The sequence below is a fragment of the Zosterops lateralis genome (assembly GCF_965231275.1).
Source record: "Zosterops lateralis genome assembly, chromosome: 4".
NCBI lineage: Eukaryota > Metazoa > Chordata > Aves > Passeriformes > Zosteropidae > Zosterops > Zosterops lateralis.
In genome coordinates, this window is record NC_139765.1 from 22,297,052 (window position 1) to 22,307,560 (window position 10,509).

Genomic DNA, 10,509 nt, shown 5'->3' on the forward strand with positions numbered 1-10,509 from the left:
CACCTCGCAGCCCCAGAGCACATCTGATTTCATGAGAAACGGGCTACACTGATTTCCTGTCCCTAATGACCTCTGTAGTTTTCTCCTGCATTTATATACATATATGTATATATATTCGTTTTTTCTGCTGCATATGACTTCCAACAGGACAGAGACACCAGTCTGCAAGAACCCAAAGCCCATTCATCAGCCCTTTTGTGTGTCTCCACGTTTTTGATCTTGAGGAACAAATTTGGGATCCTCAACCAAAACATTGATTTTATTATCAACCAAAAAGTTGATTTTATTATGCAGATGCTATCTGGTAGCACTAACGACAATACCTGCTCTGGAATGAGGAAGACATAGGCAGCCTGTATCATCCTGAACATAGTTTGGAAGCCATGGCAACTTAATGGAGAACTGATCCACACATAATAATACAAATCTGCTGTTGGCTTGATTTATGGAATGGGCATGACACTCCTGACTGCCAACAATTTGGAGAAAAAAGGAAAAACTAAAAATGGAGTTGGTTAGCGTGAGGAAGCCTTTCTTGACTTCTCTAATATCACCATGTACAACAAAGCCTGGGGACCAGGTAGATTATCTTAGTGTTCCATGTCCCCTGTACATCTGTTGATCTTCATGAAATTATAGAGCTTTTGCTTTTGAGTTACAGTTACCATACACAACTCCAGTCTTCCCTTTTCCTCATCCAAAAATAGTTTTCAAGGCCACGTTGAAAGCTATTTTAAGTGGTATGTTTTCTGCTGAGGTGCCAGCTTGTCTCCTCCAGTGATGAGGGAAATCTCCTTTTTTCGAAATGATTACAAATCCCCATGGAGTGGCAGGCACCCAGAAGACAATTACATGCAGCTTTTGTCTGCTCACCCACCAAGGCTAAACACATGTCTCAGTCATCTTGACCAGGTTTGATAAAATGAGCCAGACTGTCAAACAACACTGAAGTAACGTGTTCAGTCCACTCTTGGCTTGGAAAAAGGCTGAAATTCTCATGACTGAGATGCTTCTCATACAGAGAAAAGCAGTGTTTCTGTACTTCTCTTTGCCCCCTAATTTTGACGAGGGATTCTATGTGAAGGGTCCAGGTTAAGGTATTGCCTGTGAAGAGCTGCAGAAGTCTTCAACCTTCAGACAAGTTAGAAAAACAGTTTGGAGAGAAATCTTGGGAACAGTTATTTCACTGTGGTAACTGAGTGTCTGTCTGACGCTTCCCTTGGGGATAGCAAAGAAAGGAGTTGCCTTATGATACCCAGCCTACATTTTTCTCTTCTCCTTCTCCTAACCCCATTTCCACCATCTCCTGCCATGCAGGGTGCCAAAGCTGCTACCAATTCTCCCTTGCATCCTGTGTGCACATGGTCTGTGCTGCAGAGCAGCTCCTGGCAGAGCTGGCAGTGCCATAGGCATGTCCCTTGGTGAGGTGTTTTCAGCTGGCTATGGTATGCAGCCTGCCAGGGGGGAGCCAGGACCACCATGAAGCACAGAGCACCCTGAGCTATGGTGCAGGTGAAAAGAGCTGAGGAGAGTACTGTGCCCTCCTACCAACGTGTCCTGCAGCTGTCACCCTCACAATGCTCTGTGCCATTGTGAGCTTTCTGACATTACTGCCGTGTTACTACATATTACCATTTGTCCAGATCTTTCCACTTCCTCTTAAAATAAGATTAATTAATTTATCTTCATGGTATGTTTGTGGGTTGGGTATTATCTCCATTTAACAGATGGGATATGAGGCGTTCCTGAAGTCACAAAAAAGCTTTTGAGCTGAGACACAATCTTAATCCGTTGATTTCCTTTCACACAACCCAGCTGCCTTTTAGGTATTTGTATGTGACATCTGAGACATACTAAACAGACAGCTGACTCCTCTGTTAACCCTTCCACTGTTGCACAGCACTCTTGCCAAAGGCTTTTATGTGCTGTGATTGCATCAACAAGTTTGCAGAGTGCTCACCAGTGCTTTGTCTTTGACAGATCAAAGAAAAGCAATCCTAAGATATGTTGTCTTTGCAGAGAACTCCCAGAAGCTGGTAATGAAATAAATTAATTCATTTCATTTTAGAATAAAATGGTGGTGGTTTCTTCCCCCCAGAAGGATACCTGCTGAAGAGATTTCTTGGGGAAACATGTACTGGTGCTCCCACTGGGCTGGAGATCAAGTGGGATCAGGATGTGTGAAGCATCTGTAGAAGTACAAAGGGCTGGGTCCCAGAAGGTGCTTGAATAGAGCAGAGGCAGTGACTCACGAAGGTTCTAAGGCACAGGCATGAAGAGAGGCACAAACTCAGTTATTAGCCTTTGGCTCAAAGGCATAGCAAGCATTCAGAGACACTTCAAAGCAAATGTCTCCTCTCCACCACCATGACTGAGAACAGTTTCTTGCTGTTTCCACCATCTGCACACCATGTCTCACCCTGTTGACCACCCTCTTGCCCTTTCAGCCTCCAGCAGCTTTGTTCCTCTCCTTCGTGGAGGGTTTTGTCTCTCTGCTAAGTGGGTCAGGTGGGGTCTAGCACCTTGCCCAACCCTGATCATTCCTGCTGTTTCTGTCCAGTCAGACAAACCTCTGAAGCCAAAAGCTCTTCCTCCTCACAGCAGTACTCCTACAGGTGATGAAGTGCCGCCAAGGTAAAGTTTCAGCCTGAACTTTGGTCCTTGTTTCTCAGGAAGAGGCAATGGAGCTTTCTGTAGTAACTAGTGTGGGTAAATGTTTCTTCTTCCTTGTCTCAGGCCAGCAATTTGCTACAAAATTTTACCAGCAGAAGCTACCTTTTCCTTTAACCAATTAGCACACAGCAAAAATTCATAACCTAAGTCAGCAAAATCCTAAGATCTTGTCACCTGGCCCAAACCATGTGCCAGGATTATGCCAGTGCCCAAACAGCGGCAGGATGCCAATATCAATATGTCACTGTGGCGCAGAGGCACTAGCAGCTGTCAGTCACTGGGCCAGCACCCACAATGCAACCACTTTTTTCCCAGGGCCACCTCTTGCAATGAGGACACCTGGCTTCAGCAAATGCCTCCAAGCACCTCAGCACTCCAGTTAGACAGCAGCGTCAGCAGCTGAGAATCCACCAGAGAGCTCAGAGCAAAATTTTCCTGACTCATTTTCCTTTTTCCTGCAAACATTGCTGCAGCACATTTATTGTTGCTGTTTGCTTGGTCCGTAGTTCTGTGGGGCATCAGGCTGTACAGCAGTTGTGTCATTTCAGGTGTCCCGATGCTGCTAAATCAGGATGGCACCTGCAGCACAGATGCAGTTGCCTGCATGGATGCAATTAGCATAAAAATGCCATCTTGTCAGCACTGCCTATGTCTGGGGAGATGGGGAATAAAGTAGGTCCTTCAGCACTTCTAACATGAAAGGGCATCCCTATATATCCCAAAAACATATAATAGCAGAAAGGTGTGTGAAGAACACATCTGGGAGATGAAAGGCCTCCTGTTTTCCTGTTGAGATGGCAGGGCTGGCTGGATAAATAAGACTGAGATAATAATCAAGATAAACAGTGTGAGCCACAGAGGTACCACAGGGTATGTCTCTTCATGGGGACACAGACCAGAAAAAAACCCCAAAAAACTCATTGACCCTCCCCTACCTACTGGATGCCAGAGATACAGTACTTGGGAAATACCTGGCACTTATTCCCCTTGGCTACCTGACATGAGTGAACCAGAGGTTGCTGAAGGCTGAAGTTCACATCAATGGGTCAGCAGTGGCTGCTGTTGATGGAGTCCTCCCGTGGCCTGGCTACACATCTCTGGCTGTGTCTCTGAAGCACCTCAGGGCTGTGCCACCCTCTCCTCTCTCAGACATGAGTCTGTAGCAGCCGGGCATTACTATTCTGCTTACACGGGCACACAGACAAGGAGAGAGCACTAATCATTATTTGCAACTGTGCATTTCCAAATAGGCTGGAGGCCGCACAGCTTGAGATGGGCAAATGCCCCCGCTGGAGGCAATGTTCATTTCTGGAGGCAATGTAACAGGCAGATAAGCTTCTGAAAATGCATTCTTACACAAAAAATGCCAAACTAAGCTGATCCTTTACAAGACTCACCATGCAAAAGGAGCCATCTCCCAGCACAGAGAATAGCTTGCAGATATTTTCTGCAACAATCTCGGTATCACCTTTCACTTCTGTGACTGATTCAGGGATAAAGAAAGGGTGTGTGTTTGAAGCTGGCCCACACCCTGATGTTTCCCTTGAGACATCCACCATCTGTGCAAATTACAACAGCATGAATTACGCCTCGGGATCCAAGCCACAGAAGTGTTTCCAGGATTGCTCCAGCTTTTCGCTATTCCAAATATTTTGCATGTCCTTCCTCTGCTGCTGCTAAAGTTTTAGCTCTTTGTATGACACGTTCACAGTTTTCCAGTTCCATGCCTTATATTTTCCTTGGTCTTCCTAACTTCCAACTGAAATTTCCATGTATCCTGTCCCGTCCCGTACTTACTCAACTTTCCAGACCACAGCGCATCCATTATAGATGACTCCACCTGCTGACTATCCAGTACTGCAGCATTCACATCACAAGGACTGTGAGACACAACTTACTCGCGTAAACATGACTCCAAAATCATGCCCCGAGATTGTACATTTGCAGCAAAAGATGATCGATTTTCCTTCGTGCAGAAAAGTACTCTGTGAATTTATGACAACATTGTATGAATAAGCACTTGCACTCTGATTTTACTCTTTCACAATGCTATTTGCTGCTGATACACAGATTTCAAATTAGATTTGAAAACATATTTTTCCTTCTTTTTTTTTCCTATGTGATTTCTCCACTTTAAAAATAGTTACTGCCTCTTTGGCTTCAGATCCAAATTAGAAAACAGTGGTAAAGCACAATAAATACTCTGTATACAAGCCAAGAGGATATTTTCAAAGTAAGTCAACCTCCAGTCTGAAAAGAAAACCCCTCACGTATGCTACATCTGCATAAATACTAAGATTTCAGATAATCTCCCGATGTGTGCGGGTTCACAGAGCCATCTGGGTCAAGAGAGCTGACTCTGTGAGAGTGCAAAGAAATCCTTTGCTTGTGATTCAGCATGACATTCAAGCATTTGCTTAACTTTAAGCATGAGAAATATCGTGGCAATCAATGAGGTTATTGATGGGCATGTGGACAAGGTGAGGACCCTGGTGCCTATGCCTTGCACACACGGCTGGAGTAGCTCTGTAAATTGCAGGCAGGGAAGCTGCCTACATCTGTCTTGAAACACATCTGTCTGCCCCACTGATTGCCAGTGCTCTCCTATCTCCAAGAGGATGAAATTATTTCAAATGCAATTTGTTGCACCCCTGAAAAAAAAAAGGCTAAGCCCCTCACACAAAATCATCTGAAATCCAGACAACACATAATCCACTACAGGAAATATAAATGCCTAATGCAATTTCATAGGCAGCTGGAGGCTGCCAAGTTTGCTAGCCCACACAATAGGTTGCAGATTTCTCTGTGGAAAACAAAATTTAAAATAAATAAATAAATAAATAAATAAAGCAGGGAGAGGGCTGGGCCATAGCTCCCCTCAGTGATCCTCAAACCTTGGGAACTTCAGCTGTGGCTGCTGGCAAGAAGAGGCCACTAATCCTGCAGTCTGTAGCAACCAGAAACACAGCCATATTTAGTCATGTTTTCCAGCCCCTTCTCCTATTCCTGCCTGAACAGCCATTTGATCAGGGCTAGAGATCCAAATCAAAATGAAATGTTACTAGCCCTTGCAAAATTCAGAAAAGGATATCCACAGCCTGGCAAAACTGATGATAAAACCGTCATGGAAAGCCCGACCTGAGTGACACTGAGGCTGGCTGGGCATACCAGCCCTGTGCTGTAGAGTCCGGCTGACCCAGAAATTGGCTGTGTCACTCAGGATTACCATCTCAGGCTGGTCACTCCCTCCAGAGACTTGCCTCTGACTTTATTAATACCACCTTTCTTCATACAACTTGCATTCAGATGGAGTTTAGGTGGTTTGGCTGACATGAGTTAAATATGGAATGGGTAAATCATCATGGTCTCCCAAGTGAGTGCAGCAATTCCAGCAATTTTTCACAGAAGGGAAAGCTGGAAGCAGTCTGAGTGCATTCTTCAGCAGTGAGAATGCACAGGTAGGGTGCCCAAATAAATGTAATTGTGGTACGAGTCTATAATCATGTCATTCTAGAGAAGACACTGCAGTTTTATCTCCTGAACCTGCTTATACTGATTTAAAAAGTCCTTTTCTCTCCTTAATATCCATTTTCAACTGTCCCTGCTGCCACTCCCTCACCAGCATTCCTGAGTCTGCTCCAGCAGGCCAGCCCCTTGGAGCTGCTTCCCCACCCGGCAACCCCCAGCCCTGTGCTTTTGTGATTTGTCTTTTCCTCCCTTTACTGCAGCAGGAACATTTCCTTGGGAGACATTAGTAGGGGAAGGGAGAGGAATAGAAATGAGAGCCAGAGGTTTAGATTGTGAGCAGGAATGAACCCACCCCTCCACTGCCAAAACCTCATAGAAGGCTCCCAGAACTACCAGGAGTGTGAGTCTACAAGCCAAGGGCTCATTGCCCAGTCTCTGCTCAGCCCTCTTCTAACCCACAACCCACTGAGATCTCTGCAGTGTACCCCAAATCCTGCAGCATCCCCAAAATCCCTGCTTGGGCTGCCCATTGCTGTCCTGTGTCACTGAGCCCAGGAATCTGCTAGCACAGACATCATACCAGGTAATCCTGTCCATAAACTGCTCAAGCTCTAACTAAAACCACTGTTAAAGCAGTTTCCAGCTCCTCCACGGCTGTGGAGCAGCTGCTTTAGAATTAGTTTATAACAAAGCTCTCCCTTTCATATAAAGCTATTGCTTTGTTTAAAAGAGATCACCTCACACTATCGGCTCTGTGCTGTGACCAAGTGTGAGCTTAGGTGTTATGGCACCAAACCAGAAACCGGCCAAAAAAATAAACTTCTCTTAAGTGCTTTAGCACTCATAGGATACCTGAGAGGTGTTGGATCCCCAACCCCCAGAAACGAGCAGCATGCAGCCAGTAATCACATTTCATCCTGGCACAGATGAATTCCTTCTGCACTTCCTCCCTGCCACCGAGCACAGCATGCTCGCCTTGGAGAGCGAATTATAATCAAGCTCAGCAGGGCTCATAATCAACACAGGTAAGTACACATCAAGTCTTGCTGCGCTTCGGAAATAAATAAGGCAGCCCCTTTCACCTGCTGTATCATTGATAATTCATCTCTTTCCTCAAGCTTTCAACGCATGAGAAATTTCTTCAGTTGAAACCATTCTTCATTAGTTCTCTGAGGTACTTAATTTTTAAACGCATCCCAGTCCATCAGTCACAGCTAGTATTCTCCATCCACACTTCCCACATCATTCTCTAAGGCAGTAATTTAGCAGTAGGATTCTACCAGATCCTCATGTCCCCACATTTTACCTTTGTTTTTAAAGAGGACAGAAGTTTAAATTGCAAAGCGGGAATTGCAATGAACACTTATTTTCTGCGAAATGTTGTGCTGTGACTGAGTCTGGCAGCAAAGGATTTGCTGGGTAGTTCAGAAAAGAGAGGAGAAAAAAAGAGAAAAAAAGAAAAAGAGAAAAGATAGCAAATATTTTATCTATTCACTGCTCAAGAAAACCATAAAGCAGTAGCATCAAAACCATGTGAGAGAAATCCCTGTCCTGGCACAGTAACTGCCCAGGTTAATAAGAAGGGCTGTGCCAGTTGCAACAGAAAAGGCAGAATCCAAAAGCTAAACAGGTAAAGGGAACAAATTATGTCAGAGCAATATATTGCTGCCTGTGCAACCCACCTCTGCTGCTTGGTTCACTCTTACCCAGCAACACAAACAGGACAGGTCAGCCCTGCACACACCAGATGTGTCCCCAGCAGTGTGAGGAGGACACAGGATTGGGAGGCCTGGGACTGGGTGTCTGTGATCCTCCCCAGCAAAGGTACCTGGGCAGTGGCAATCGATTTACCCCCAACATAAACACAAACCTAAGGGCCTCTTTTTCAGCAACAGTCGTGGGGTTACCTGCCTGCAGAGAGGCAAGGGTCCCTGTTGGGCAGGTGGGAATGTTGCTGGGATCAGCTGGAGGATTCTCAGGGAATCTCTGAACTGTGCTGGAGGAAACCGAGTGCAGAAGGGAGCTGTGGGCTCTTCCGGCTGGATGAAAGTCCAACTAGCCCGCTACAATTCACAGGAAGCGATCTCTGCCTCGGTGGGATGTCCCAGCAAGCAGGACTGTGACCAAGAAGTGCCCCATGAGCTCCCACCCAAGCACCTCTCATCCTTCTGCAACACAGCCAAGGTTCTGCCATGGCCAGGAGCAGAGCATGGGCATTTCCAGACTCAGTTCTTCCCACCACGGCGCCTGCTCGGAGGTGTTTGCTTATTCCACTCTGGTGGCCAGGAAAAGGCTTTGTTTGACAGGGGAAAATGGAGCCAGCTGCCCACAGCAGTGCTGCTGCCCCGCCCCGCCCCCCCCCCCCCCCCCCCCCTTGCCAGTAGAGAAATTAGTCTGGGGAGCCTCCCACCAGCACTGCCTGAGTGCCTCCCAACTTCATGGCAGCCTGCAAACACAGATTAATTTTCCCGGGAAATGACAGAATCCAGCTCATGCTTTCTGTTTGGAGTGAATGTCCCATGAGAGTTTATTTTAATCATCTTGCTGCTTTTAATAGTTTGTGGCACTGTCATGAGGCAGCCTCTCCTGCTGGGCAAGCCATAGGTACTGTGGACCCATGGAGAGCAGGCATCCTCTAGCACAGCTCACAGAGGTGCCAGGGGATTGCAGAGGGAAGATTTTGGGGAACTGATCTATCTGTCAGATCCTGGACAGCAGAGCAGGGAACAACTGCTCTCTCCACCCAGGGGTTCAGGACTTTGAAATCTTACTTTGGAGAGAAGCTGTTTTGAAATGATGCTGCATGATAATCCTGGACACAGCTCTGCAGCTGCCATGCTCCATGTCCATGGAATGGGTGCCCACTTCCTCTCTCCATCACGTATCTCTTTGCTCCCACTTATGGGAGAGGAGCCACAGAGAAACTTCTATCTGGTCCCCCTCTGTGATTTTCTCCCTAATCCCCTTTCATCTTCTGCCCAAAACAAACATGTCAGGTCCCTTCATGGGGATGTGTTGCCAGGCTTGGCTCATCCTCAGCGTCCCTCTGTTTAGGGCTGAGCTATAGCCAGTTGAGAGGACCAGTCCTGCAGGGTGTGCACATGCTGTCACATCCTTGGCCATTGGAATACTGGTCTCACCCTTGTCCTGACATTTCCACTGGTGGCAGTGGGGCCACTTGCCCTGCACCAGTCAGCCCCACAAAAAAAGCCCTGCTGGCTTTTCTGTTCAAGCAGTTTTCACCAGTACCAGCAAACGACCTCTGAGGTAGGTGGGGCTTTACTCCCGGTATAATTTCCTCCTACGCTGTAGAGATACCCTCTAGTTATCCTCAAGTGCAGCAGGGCTGCCAGCTGTGCTGGCCATCCCTACTCTGAACCAAATTCCTTGGCTGCAGCACAAAGGTTGAGCACTTCCCTTAGCAAAGGAGAGATGTTGGGATGTGGATCCCCTCCAGCCTCACAGCAGGGGCCTGAACAAACACAGATGGCACAAACCTGGCACCTGTCCTCGTGTGGGGTCCCACTGCAGTGTAACTGAGGATCCATGCTGGAGCAAAAGCTATTCCTTGAAGTCACCTCCCAGAAACTTCACAGGTGAGAGGGAAATAGTGAGCTGAGCTTCAAGCAAAAGCTGATCAAGAGCTTTATCCATGCCTTACCCACAAGGACACATCAGGGCAAGATGTATGGGTGCCTTGTGCTTCCGAAAATGATGAGCTGGCGAGCTGTGAGCTGCACAAGCAGATCGACAGCCCACAGGATCAAAAGCCTGCATAGCAAATTGGGCTGTGTTACATCATTAAAACCTGTTTTGGCTGTGCCCATAACCTCAGCTTCAAAGCCTGCTGCAGTTCCTAGTGACGATGTTAATACACAGTCAAGAAGAGAACCTAATCTAAGGCTAGAGCCTGTCTCTCTTCCAGAGCTGAGCTCCTTGCACCTGCATCAGCTTTGGGAGGCAGAAATGGGGTCTGAAAGAGCCAGCTCTGATCTAGGATGGACTTGGCAGTGTGGACAGGATGCATGCAGCCCCCATGCCCTTCTCAGCTCCCATGGGGAAGTGCTGAAAAGGAAACGAAATAAGCTTTCAACACGTGCTCACCGGCCATGGGGCAGCCTGGGCAGGCTGCATCCATCCAGCAGCTTGCAGGGCTGGGAAGTTTTGCCAGGGTCCTCTCAAATCCCAGGGACAGCTCAGGATTGAGTAAAGCAACCTGGAAGGGAAGAGCCTGTGCTAGGAGAAAGGATGCTTCCCTTGCTGCTGCACCAGGAGTGCCTCAGTGCCAGGAGTTTGGGGGAGGAAAAGTGAAAGGTGGACTCAGCTCCTGTGCGATGCTGTTTCTTTATAAGGCAACACAGGGAGATG